This window comes from Sapajus apella, unplaced genomic scaffold, assembly GCF_009761245.1.
Source record: "Sapajus apella isolate SASKATOON/1434 unplaced genomic scaffold, GSC_monkey_1.0 scaffold21, whole genome shotgun sequence".
Classification (NCBI taxonomy): domain Eukaryota; kingdom Metazoa; phylum Chordata; class Mammalia; order Primates; family Cebidae; genus Sapajus; species Sapajus apella.
In genome coordinates, this window is record NW_022436961.1 from 1,560,630 (window position 1) to 1,574,023 (window position 13,394).

The 13,394-nt window shown below is 46.9% G+C and overlaps 1 protein-coding gene across 7 annotated transcripts in view; it reads left to right on the forward strand.

The window, feature by feature from the left end:
- The window catches only part of SLC20A2 (solute carrier family 20 member 2), a 120,151-nt gene that overhangs the window by 56,463 nt on the left and 50,294 nt on the right, over positions 1-13,394 (forward strand). The window contains exon 1 of one of the 7 annotated variants that reach the window (XM_032288058.1): positions 3,725-3,746. The exons of the other annotated variants lie outside the window; for them this stretch is intronic. The gene's annotated coding sequence lies outside the window, so the exon portion shown is untranslated. Of the gene's footprint in view, positions 1-3,724; positions 3,747-13,394 lie in introns of those variants that run through there. 7 annotated transcript variants of the gene reach the window in all.

Consider the following 13,394-nt stretch of genomic DNA (forward strand, 5'->3'; position numbering starts at 1 on the left):
GCATTGTGGGAGGCCAAGGCTGGAGGATTGCTTGAGCCCAGGAGTTCTAGATCGGCCTGGGCAACATAGTGAAACCTCATCTCTACCAAAAACCTAGCCAGGCAGAGTGGCGCATGCCTGTAGTCCCAGCTAGTTGGGAGGCTGAGGCAGGAGGATAAAGGCTGCAGTGAGCAAAAATCATGCCACTGCACTCCAACTTGGGTGACAAAATAAGACTTTGTCTCAAAAAATAATAATAATAATTTAAAAATTTTAAAAATGCGCCGGGCGCAGTGGCTCATGCCTGTAATCCCGACACTTTGGGAGGCCGAGGTGGGCGGATCACGAGGTCAAGAGATTGAGACCATCCTGGTCAACATGGTGAAATCCCATCTCTACTAAAAATACGAAAAAAAAAAAATATTAGCCGAGCATGGTGGTGCGTGCCTGTAGTCCCAGCTACTCGGGAGGCCGAGGCAGGAGAATTGCTTGAAACCGGAAAACGGAAGTTGCAGTGAGCGATGGAGCAAGACTCTGTCTCAAAAAAAATAAAAAATAAATGCTAAAGGAGGTTCTTCAGGCTGAAAGGAGTGACACTAGATAGTGATTTGAGTCTACCACACGTACACAGACACAGACACACACAGACACACAGCTCTGCTAAAGATAATTAAGTAGTTAATGATAAAAGGCAATATAATTACATATTCCTTTTTCTTTCTTAACTAATTTAAAATATCATGAAAGAGTAGCTTCTATCTGGTTGCCCTCCAGTTTATAAGAAAGCTCTATGTTGACCTCAAAACCATCTCTCTAGCTCTTTTTCTTTTTTCTTTCTTCCTTTTTTTTTTTTTTTTTTGAGACGGAGTTTTGCTCTGTCTCTTAGGCTGGAGTGCAATGGCACAGTCTCGGCTAACTGCGGCCTCCTCCTCGTGAGTTCAAGCGATTCTCCTGCTTCAGCCTCCTGAGTAACTGGGATTACAGGCACCTGCCATCACACCTGGCTAATTTTTGTATTTTTAGTAGAGACGGGTTTCACCACATTGGCCAGGCTGCTCTTGAACTCCTGACCTCAGGAGATTTGCCCGCCTTGGCCTTCCAAAGTGCTTGGATTACAAGCGTGAGCCACCACGCCCAGCCTAGCCCCAAGTTTTCTAAAGGAAAAACGCAGGCACAGGGAGCTTAGCAAGCTCCCCTTTTTGGGGGGTTGCTTTCTGGGTATTTTACTTGTACGCATTGTGTCCATCACCCCATGAGTGTACCTGGGAAATCAGCTGACATCTCTGAACATTCCATGCAGTGAGAGAAGAGGCGAGGAAAGAAATGAGTGACTCTGATGCCTGGGTCACTCAGCCCCTCTTTACAGGCACAGTGGGTGGGAGAAGGGAAGGGCTGTGATTGTCCTGACCTCTGGGAAGGAGGAAAGGTGGGCTGGAGGCTGGGCTGTTAGCACCTCCCTCCTGCAGTTTCGAGGGCTCACTCCGGGCTTAGATTTGCCAGGGTGCCCTTTGGTCCAAATGCAGGCCTTTTGCTTAGTCCTGTGCCCTGTTCCACTCTTGGCCTGGAGGCCTTTTCGTGCTGCTGCCGTCTCAGGGCCAGCTGCGTGGCGGAGATGCTCAGTTGCCGCGTGTAGGCCAGCAAACAGAACACCCTGCTGGCTGGATGCCCTCGGGGTCTGGAAGGCCAGGCCCAGGGGCTTCTGCATGATATGGTAGCAGCCTTCAGCTGCCTGGCTGCTACCCCCAAGTCAGGCCCTCGTGGATCATGGTGGCTGCTAGCCATAGACCACACCCACTCAGACTTCATCAGACTGCACACTGGATCTGTCAGGGGACACGGTGGGGCTGCACCCCTTCTGCCCCCATGGCCTCTCCTGCACAGAGTACAAGAAAAATGATCTTGCATAAGGATTTAAGAGCCATGAGCATTCTCAGAGTGAGGAAATTGTTTTCAAAGAAAGCTTATAAATTGCCTTTTCTCTTTTGTGTTTTTTTTTTTGAGATGGAGTCTCGCTCTGTCGCCTAGGCTGGAGTGCGGTGGTGCAATCTCAGCTCACTGCAACCTCCACTTCCAGATTCAAGTGATTCTTCTGCTTCAGCCTCCCAGGTAGCTGGGACTACAGATGCCCACCACCACGCCTAGCTGATTTTTGTATTTTTAGTAGAGATGGGCTTTCATTATGTCAGCCAGGCTGGTCTCAAGACTCCTGACCTCGTGATCCACCTGCCTTGGCCTCCCAAAGTGCTAGGATTACAGGCGTGAGCCACCGTGCTAGGCCTCTTTTGTGTTTTTTTAACTGCCATTCTATGGTTCTTTGAAGATATTAATAATATCAAGCCAGTGCTCATGGTTTCTTAATTTAGTAAGATTTCACTCCCAGTAGTCCCCATAGAAGAGGAGAGGAACTGCTAAATTTCTACCTGACTTAACAATCAAATGAGCACTCTTGGGACTACATTGCCTGTGGTTTAGCGTGTTTATACTGCAAACTTGGCAAGTTATTGGTGGAGTGGAATCAGGTTTTCAGAGTTCTGATAAAGCATTCAGAGACTTGAACAGATTCTCCCACGTGGCACAGTGGAAGAGACAGCCTGGATCAACTTAATAATCGTCTGTCCCCTGTTGCTTTTTCCACTGCCTAAGAACAATTGCTTAAGAATCTCTGGAATGATAACAAGAATTGTGGGACTGTAAGTTGAGCATGGAAAGGAGTTAAGATAATTTCTTTTGTCAGTTCCTCTATTTATATTAATGTTGCATTAACAGAAAGAATACGTGGTTGTACCGGCAATGAAAGTTTTATAAGCACCATCCATACTTTTATTGAACCTCCAGTAGAATCCAAACAGAGTTAGCAAATAAACATGTAAGAGCCATATCTATTTTCATACATGGTTCCATTTTAAACTGTCGCTGAAAGGAAAGTATTTCCCTAATATAGCTCTTGGAACTTAGCCAAACAGTCCAACATTTCAGGGCACAGAATTGGAACGAGTGATGCTAGGTTTGTCATTCGGTAGAAGTTTCATATGGTAAGCGATTTGCTCATGAATATCTATTTTTGGTTATGAGTGAAGAATATACCTAGAATACCTGCAAGGGCGGGAAATCCATCTATAGTGCATACGCAAAGGAAGAAAGGAAAAGCCTTTTCTGTGTTAGAGAGTGGGAATAAATGCATAAAGCTGGCTATTCTTGTCCCTCACTCCCAGACAGTCGTGTGCCTCAGACTCTACAGCAAGGCAGTGATCTACTTTAAAAGTCTGTCCTGCTGGGGAGTCCACATTTCCAGTGGGAGCTCACTTTGGTGGGCTGCAGCCTATTCCATTATAAATGTGTTTCTCCTATCCAAATACAGTTTTTTTTTGTTGCTGTTGTTGTTTTTGGAGATGGAGTTTTGCTCTTGTCTCCCAGGCTGGAGTATAGTGGCGTGATCTTGCCTCACTGCAACCTCTGCTTCCTGGGTTCAAGCGAGTCCTCTGTCTCAGCCTCCCGAGTAGCTGGGATTACAGGCACCTGCTATCATGCCCAGCTAATTTTTATATTTTTAGTAGAGATCGGGTCTCACCATGTTGGCCAGGCTGGTCTCAAACTCCTGACCTCAAGTGATCCGCCTGCCTTGGCCTCCCAAAGTGCTGGGATTACAGGCGTCAGCCACTGCGCCTGGCCCAGTTGTTGCAATGGCGCAGTCTCTGCTCACTGCAACCTCTGCCTCCCTAGTTCAAGCAATTCTTCTGCCTCAGCCTCCTGAGTAGCTGGGATGACAGGTACCCACTACCATGCCTGGCTAATTTTTTGTATTTTTAGTAGAGACAGATTTTTACAATGTAGAGAATTTTCACTGTGTTGGCCAGGCTTGTCTCGAATTCCTGACCTCAGGTGATCCACCGCCTTGGCCTCCCAAAGTTCTGGGATTATAGGCATGAGCCACTGTGCTCAGCCAAATACAGGTTTTTTTTTTTTTAGTTTTTTTTTGTTTTGTTTCTTTTTTAAAGACAGGGTCCTCCTGTGTCACCCAGTCTGGAGTGCAGTGACAGCACTCCAGTCTCACTGTAGCCTCAACCTCCCAGGCTCAGGTGATCTTCCCACCTCAGCCTCCTGGGTAATTTTTGTATTTTTGGTAGAGATGGGGTTTCGCCTGATGCCCAGGCTGGTCTGGAACTCCTGGGCTCAAGTGATCTGCACACCTTGGCCTCCCAAAGTGCTTCGATTGCAGGTATGAACCACCTCACCTGGCTGAAATACCGTCCTCGTTAAATGAAAGACTGTTTCCTTGTGCTGCGTCCTCAAATTAGACAAAGAGAAGTTGATACACTTTTCCTTATAATAACTTTTTCATGGACTCATTGAATTGTAAATTTAAAATGAAAAGAACAAAATCTTAAAATTACCCATCATACGGTCATTCGGATTCCATAGGAACATCACCAAGGATGGCACTTACCTGTCCTAAGGCAGCCTTTCCATTAAAAAAAAAAATATTTTCCATGTAAGCCATGCTGGACCTTCAAAATCTTTTCTTCTTCAGGCCAAATCATCCTAACTCCTCTAACTTTATCTCATTTTAATTATTTTTGCTGTTTATTTCCTTTTCCTTTAAAAATACATGTGCTTAGGCCGGGCACATTGGCTCATGCCTGTAATCCCAGCACTTTGTGAGGCCGAGGCAGGCGGATCACAGGGTCAGGAGATCCAGACCATCCTGGCCAACATGGTGAAACCCCGTCTCTACTAAAAATTTTAAAAAAATTAGCCGGGCTTGGTGGTGGGCACCTGTAGTCCCAGCTACTCAGGAGGCTGAGGCAGGAGCATCACTTGAACCTGGGAGGCAGAGGTTGCAGTGAGCTGAGACTGTGCCACTGCACTCTAGCCTGGCGACAGGGCAAGACTCCATCTCAAAAAATGTACTTAGATTTACTTATTGTAGATTTATGCAGTGCCTTCCCAGAAGGTAAGAGGCTGTGGGGAAAACATCTAACTATCACAGAAGCTTTACAGGCTGGGAAGAAACTTCCCTGTGGGAATGAGAAGAATGTGGCGGGAACGTGGACAGAGCAGGAATGAGACCTGGAAGGAAAAAGGGCAGGGAAGGCTGAGCCCTCAGGGTCCGAAGCAGGAATCTTAGCTAGAGAATCAAACCCACGAAGGCCGTTGACTGCACTGCTCAAGGCAGGGGCGGAATTTTCCACCCCTCCCCACAGGACAATCCTGTGGCTCACAGTTCAGGCTAAACTGCCTCTTCCTGGCCCTGTGGTCTCTGGTTGATGTGAAATAACAGAGCTGGACAGGACCAGAAGATGTCATCTGATCTTGACAATTCAAAGTCTGAGGGCCCTGCAGCATTCTTGGGAGTCCATTCTCTTTAGCAGCCTCCCTCCTTCCCATGTCTCTCCCTTCCCACCCCCAGCTTAGGCCAGGACCCCAGGGAACCTCAGCGCCCAGAGTTGGACCTCGTAGCATCAGGGGCTGGCGAATGTTAGGCAGGAGCATCTCTTCCCAGTTTCTCAGCTTTGCTTTCATGTCAGTGCCTCCTACCGTGGTGTGGTGTGGACTCATGGGAAGGAGACAGTCATTTAGGGACTCATTGTTTAAAACTACTTTCAGTGATGCAGCCACATCTTTAAAATGCCCAAAATTGGACTCGATTACTGCTAAAGTCTCCTCAAACCCTAATGATCCTCTAACTCTGTAAACCAAAACAGGAATAAAAGAGTAATTATAGGTTGCTTCTTGTGAGCATTAGCCTCAAATACTGTTTCAGGAGAAAAGAGGCCAGCAGAGTTCTTGGCACCATCAAGACGTTTTCTATTCAGTTCAGTCCTGAGGGCCAAACCTCAAGAGAAGCATAAGGAAGATGAAGGAAGAATTCAGAGAAAGACTCTATGTGACAGCATGGGCCCTTTGGAATATAAATTGAACCCAGGGCTGGGCCCGGTGGCTCACGTCTGTAGTCCCGGCACTTTGGGAGGCTGAGGTGGGAGAATCAGTTGAGCCCAGGAGGTTGAGACCAGCCTGGGCAACATAATGAGACCTTGTTTCTACCAAAAAGAAAACAAAATTAGCCAAGCATGATGGTTCGTGCCTGTAGTCCCAGCTGCCAGTGAGGCTGAGGTAGGAGGATTGGTTGAGCCCAGGAGATTAAGACCATCTGGGCAACATAGGGAGAGCCCCCCACCCCCCTCAACCTGTAAAAAGGTAAAATGAGGGCCGGGTGCAGTGGCTTAACGCCTGTAATCCCAGCACTTTGGGAGGCCGAGGCGGGTTGATCATGAGGTCAAGAGATCGAGACCATCCAGGTCAACATGGTGAAACCCCGTCTCTACTAAAAATACAAAAAATTAGCTGGGCATGGTGGCGCGTGCCTGTAGTCCCAGCTACTCGGGGAGGCTGAGGCAGGAGGATGGCTTGAACCCAGGAGGCGGAGGTTGCGGTGAGCCGAAATCGCGCCATTGCACTCCAGCCTGGGTAACAAGAGCGAAACTCCGTCTCAAAAAACAAAACAAAACAAAACAAAAAGTAAAATGAAAATTAGCTGGGTGTGGTGGCGATTGCCTCTAGTCCCAGCTATTCAGGAAGCTGAGGCAGGAGAACTGCTTGAGTCCACAAGCTTGAGGCTGCAGTGAGCCATGATCGTACCACCGCACTCCAGCCTGCACAACAGACTGAGACTCTGTCTCAAAAATCAAATTAAAGGAACAAATAAATAATTGGAATATAGTAGAAGACTCCACACCACGCAGAGACCTTTTTACCAAGTGCTCCAATACTGAGACCAAAGGACATTCTTGACAGTGAAAAGCAAAGCTAAATAAAAGGAAAATATGATATGTTTTATGTTTTACATTGTAGGTAGTAAGCCTGGAGAAAAATTGAGGCTCTAGCTGAAAACATAAATAGATTCATGGTAAATTCATTTTGTTTATTTAAGAAAACTAAGCCTATTTTTGTGATAAGTTCCTTTTTTAAAAAAATGTACTTTATAGTGTTTTGAACGGGGCTCCAGTGATAAAAGTAGTCACTTGCACATGGTAGAAAATTTTGGAAGACCAGGCGCGGTGGCTCACACCTGTAATCCCAGCACTTTGGGAAGCCGAGGCGGGTGGATCATGAGGTCAAGAGATCGAGACCATCCTGGTCAACATGGTGAAACCCTGCCTGTAGTCCCAGCTACTCGGGAGGCTGAGGTAGCTGAACCCAGGAGGCGGAGGTTGCGGTGAGCCAAGATCGCACCATTGCACTCCAGCCTGGGTAACAAGAGCGAAACTCTGTCTCAAAAAAAAAAAAAAAAAGAAAATTTTGGATAACGTCAAAAAATTAAAAAGAGACCTAATAAACGAGCAGCACAATTAGCCTTTGGGCATATTTCCTGAAAGTCTTAGGTGGTGCTCTGTTAAATAAAGTGGAGGTCATATGGCTTATGTCACATGTTTCACTTAGGACCACTGTGTTCCAGTGTCATGAAAATCTCTCAAGTTAATCATTGGAGTGACTACCTAATATTTCATCTTTTATAAAGTTGCCAGTATTTCCTTAGCCACACCCCTGACTGGAACATTTAGCTGTTTCCTCTTTTTTATGATCATAACAAAAGACACTACAGTCCATGTCTTTGTGCATTATTTGCCCATATTTCAAAGTCTTTGCCTATTTTCTTAAGCATAGGAGCTTAAGAAAATGTCATAGGAGCACCCATACCCCTTAGTGCTCCTCACTCACAGTAGAGCCCTGGAGTTGCCATGCATCTGACCCGGCCTGGTGAGTTGACAAGAACTATTTTCTTTTTTTTTTTGAGACAAGGTCTTACTCCGTCACCCAGGCTGGAGTGCAGTGGCTCAATATCAGGTCACTGCAACCTCTGCCTCCCAGGTTCAAGTGATGCCTCTGCCTTAGCCTCCGGAATAGCTGGGATTACAGGCATACACAGCCATGCCTGGCTAATTTTTGTGTTTTTAATAGAGACGGGATTTTGCTATGTTGGCCAGGCTGGTCTCAAACTCCTGACCTCAAGTGATTCGCTCACCTTGGCCCCTCAAAGTGCTGGGATTACAGGCATGAGCCACTGTGCCTGGCCAAGAAACATTTTCAATAAGAAGATAACTACTGGGTTTTTTTTGTTTTTTTAAACTGTTTAAACCATTTCTAACTGTACTTACAGGAGATAATATTATAGAACCTTTCATCACAGATTCATGACAGCCTTGCAGAACGGATTTCAGAGTTGACTTTGGGGTCACAGATCAGAGTGACCCTGTGATTGTAGCTTGCCCACATTCAGACTTTCTCTGAGTGATGTCCTTGTAGCTCTTGGTCTATGAAGTGCCCAGAACTTCAGATTTAAAGGATTTTTAAAAGGATTTAAAGTCTGTGGTCCCCCGTGGGAATGATTTTCAGCTGAAACGTTTTTATTTGCCATAAACTAAAATACTAATGAATGGGTTTCTACCATGAGATCCTCTAGAAGCCATCTGGAAGGCTTGTCTCCAGAAAGCTGGCTGTTCTTTTCCTTGAGGATTTGAAGGGAGGTCCGTAGGCTGGCCACAGAGCCCTCTCTTCCCCGGCCCCGCAAGAGTCACGTCCGTGCCCGTCTCTGTGGGCTTTTTTTTTTTTTTTTTTGAGACCAAGTTTCGCTCTTGTTACCCAGGCTGGAGTGCAATGGTGTGATCTCGGCTCACCGCAACCTCCGCCTCCTGGGTTCAAGCAATTCTCCTGCCTCAGCCTCCCGAGCAGCTGGGACTACAGGAGCGCGCCATCATGCCCAGCTAATTTTTTTGTATTTTTTAGTAGAGACAGGGTTTCACCTTGTTGACCAGGATGGTCTTGATCTCTTGACCTCATGATGCACCCACCTCGGCCTCCCAAAGTTCTGGGATTACAGGTGTGAGCCACTGCTCCCAGCCTCTGTGGGCTTTCCATCAGCAGTACTAAGTCAGCCCCTCCTCTACCTGTCTCCTCACTGCCATTGTTTTAAATGTGCTGTGACATCACCTGTTCCTGAGCCCTTGCTTGATTGAGTGAACTGGCCAGATTTACTGCGTCTTAGTGGCAGATTCCCTTTCTCACTGAAAAGAGAACTTTTTTCTTTCTTTTTTTCACTATGTAATCTATATGCCATCCTGGGGGACTTGGTGGAGGTGGGGTCAACGCTTGCAATATAGATAAGGGAAAATATCGAAAGCAAACATTACCTTTTATGACCTATATTTTTTCTGATCACTTTTTTGAGGTAGACCGTATGTACTTCAGTAAATAAAGCTCAGCAGTTGCGAGTGAACAGTTTCATGAGTTTTGATAACACGTGCAGTAGTATAGCCACCGCCATATTCAAGATGCACAGCAGAGTGTTTCCTGTGTAGACATGGGCTGTTTCTCTTGGGTAAATACATCCCAGATTGGGGCTGCTGGGACATGTAGCGAGTGGACACTTCACTTTTAAGAAGTTGCCAATAGTTGGCTAGGCGCGGTGGCTCACACCTGTAATCTCAGCACTTGGGAGGCCAAGGTGGGTGGATCACTTAAGGTCAAGAGTTCAAGACCAACCTGGACAACATGGTGAATCCCTGTCTCTACTAAAAATACAAAAATTTGCTGGACACAGTGGCACATGCCTGTAATCCTGGCTACTGGGGAGGCTGAGGCAAGAGAATCTCTTGAACCTGGGAGGCAGAGGTTGTAGTGAGCAGATACCGCACCATTGCACTCCAGCCTGGGCGACAGAGTGAGACTACATCTCCAAAAAGAGAGAAAGAAAGAAAGAAACTGCCAATTGGCTGGGCAAGGTGGCTCACGCCTATAATCCCAGCACTTTGGGAGGCCGAGGCAGGCGGATCATGAGGTCAAGAGATTGAGACGATCCCTGGCCAACATGGTGAAACCTCATCTCTACTAAAAATACAAAAATTAGCTGGGTGTGGTGGCACGTGCCTGTAGTCCCAGCTACTCCAGAGGCTGAGGCAGGAGAATTGCTTGAACCCGAGAGATGGAGGTTGCATTGAGCCAAGATTGTGCCACTGCACTCTAGCCTGGCAACAGAGCAATACTCCATCTTAAAGAAAAGAAATTGCCAATAGTTTTCCAAAGTGTCTTCACCATGCTGAGTGTTTTTTTCTTAGCACCTTTCTAGCGTTCCTCTTCTTTACCTCTTCACCTCCCTTCATCCCTTAAAAAGTCCCTATCCCTTACAATGTTTCTCAGTCTTTAACCAAAAACAAGACCAGAGTCTGCGTGTTGAGGAAGAAGAGCAGGTCTAAGGGAGGAGGCTGGGGAAACCCACAGGATTGGGAAGAGGGTGGGGCACAGGGCTGCCCAAGAAAGATCCTTCCAGAAGGATTCTGAGACCTCTCATTTGTTATTCTTCTGTGACTACAGTGATGCCAGTAACTTCAAGTTGCTTGAGACGAAACTTAATTTCTACCCAATTAAGTTTGATCCTCAGAATAATTCTGTAAAGTGCATGCACCATCACTATCGCCATTTTATAGATGCTGCAATTCAAAAAGTATGTGTGAGGTACCCAGGGTCAGCCACTAGAGAGGAACAGAACCTTAATGGGGACTTAAGCTTCCCGACCATTGCCCCAGGGCTTTATCTGCTAAGAATGGTAATAGTCACCATGTATTGATTGCTGGCATTGAAGCTTGGGCCTTCTCGTTTGCACGTAACCAGTGGTCCCAGTCCCCATGGTTTAGGTGAGTCACTGAGGTGACTTGCCCTGGGTTGCAGAGCCAGGAGCTGGCTGGACAGGAATGGGCCCAGAGACCCTGACTGCAGGTCCTGTGCTCATTGCCTTTCTCCATGCAGGAGAAACGAATGTTCCTTTTGTAACCACAGAGAGGAAAGAAGGTGGCAAGCCTTCCTCCTCGGGCAGGTGCTTGCTGGACTTAGGCTGGTGGGCTGAGGCTGTGAATGTGAAGGAGAAAAGCCACGCAGCAGAGCATAGGCACAAGTGTGGAAATGAATTGTCTAAGACTGGGTAAGTAGGAGAGGGGATCTCCTGGCAGAGACCGTGCCAAGGGGAATATCAAGGTGATTAACAACCTCCCCAAGTGAAACCAGGCCAGGGCAAAGCTGCTGGGGGTTCATGCCTCCCGCACTTCCCATCCACGGCGCTCCTGTGGCTCATCTATGTGAGTTTCGTGAGTTTTGACAACACGTACAGTAGTACAGCCGCTGCCATATTCGAGGTGAACAGCAAGGGACTCCTTTAAGGCACAGTAAACCCAGCTAGTTTCACCCAGTCAAAAGCCCGCCTATGGTCAAACCCTGTCCTAGCCCCAAAACACAAAACTAAAAACAATGCAAAGAGAAGAACAACCCACCCAGTTATTTTTCAGTTCAGTTCCAGAAGCCATGTATCCTCTCTCCACCCCCGTGTTTAATCCACCACCTGGTCCTGTTGGATTTTGCCGCTGTAGTTCTCTTATATCATCGTATTCCCTCCAACCCATCACTGTCCACACCCTGGTCCCAGATGCCTCCTCTCAAGCCTAAACCACGCAACGGGCTTCTGACTCGTCCTCCATGTTCCCGCTTGCCTTCTATTTAATGTGGTCTCCACACTGCAGCCAGCCAGAAGGATCTTCTGGGCCAGGTGTGGTGACTCATGCCTGTAATCCCAGCATTTTGGGAGGCCAAGGTGGGTGGATTACCTGAGGTCAAGAGTTCAAGACCAGCCTGGCCAACGTGGTAAAACCCTGTCTCTACAAAAATATTTAAAAATTAGCATAATGGTGGGTGCCTGTACTCCAAGCTACCCAGGAGGCTGAGGCAGGAGAATCGCTTGAATCCAGGAGGCAGAGGTTGCAGTGAGCCAAGATCGCACCACTGTACTCCAACCTGGGTAACAGAGTGAGACTTTGTCTCAAAAACAAAAGAAAAATTGCTGAGTCTGGGCTGGGCATGGTAGCTCACACCTGTGATCCCCGTACTTTGGGAGGCTAAGGCAGGAGGGTCACTTGACCTAGGAGTTTGAGACCAGCCTGGGCAGCATAGGGCAACCCCATCTTTAGAAAAAATTTTTAAATTAGCAGGATATGGTGGCACACGCCTGTAGCCCCAGCTACTGAGAAGGCTGAGGCGGGAGTAGTGCTTGAGCCTGGTAGGTTAAGCTGCAGTGAGCCATGCTTGTGCCACTGCATTCCAGCCTGGGTGACAGAGCAAGAAAAAAAAGAAAACAGGCCAAAAAACCAAGTCTGGTCATGCCAACACCCCTCTCTGATTAAAACCCTTCAGTGGCACCCCACTGTCCACGTGGTGGCCAGTCTTTAACCAGATCCACCCAAGCTTCATCCTGGTTCCCCACACCCTGGTCTGCCTCCAGGCCCCTCCTTCCCACCATGAGAACCATTTGGAATGAGTGCCCCCCACCCCACACCAGGCCCAGAGTGACTCTGGCTGTCTGAGGTCTCAGGTGAGCCTTTGCCACCTGCTGGACCAGGTCCCGCCAGCCGTGCTCTTACGACTCTGTGTGGCGCCGTCTCCCGCTTGCATAGTTCTTGTCACCAGTTTATAGAGATTTGTGTGTTGATACGATTCATGTCTGTTTCCTTCACTGGACTTCCAAGATGTGCCAGGACCACATCCATTTTTGTTCATTCCATATTTCTCGGTCAATAATTGAATATTATTCATGTTTGCCCTATTGGCAAGGTAGCCTGGCCAACAAGATTTTATCAATAATTTGTTTATATCTTGAGATAGATCATACTGGCCCTCAGTGTTTAAAGTTTTGGTTTTCATGCATAGATTTAGTGTGTCTGTCAGATTAATAAAACGCTCTTTCAGTGGAATATTGTCTTTTGCCTTTAGAGTGGTCTTTTCATTTGTCTCACTTGAGAGCTGAATCTCCAAAATTGCACAGGCTAAAAAATCTTAGAAACGATCAGACCTGTATATTTTTTGTTTCATTGTGTGCCTGTAGCATTGCACATCAATGATGCTCAATACATTTGTAGATTTGTTTATTATATATTATTTTCATTTGAAAAGCATGTAACCACAGCATACAGTTTAGGGAGGAAAGGGAGAAAGTCATCTATCACATTACTGCTCAACCTCTGTTGTAATTTTGGTATATTTACCCTTTGGCATTTTTATTTACATTATTATTTTTAATTTATTTATTTTTTAAGATGGAGTCTTGTTCTGTCACCCAGGCTGGAGTGCAGTGGCATGATCTTGGCTCACTGCAACCTCTGCCTCCCAGGTTCAAGCAGTTCTGCCTCAGCCTCCCGAGTGGCTGGGATTACAAGCATGTGCCACGAGGCCCAGCTAGTTTTTGTATGTTTAGTAGAGATGGGGTTTCACCATGTTGGCCAGGCTGGTCTCAAGCTTCTGACCTCAAGTGATCCACCCACCTCAGCCTCCCAAAGTTCTGAGATTACAGGCATGAGCCACCATGCCCGGTCTTTTATATGCAT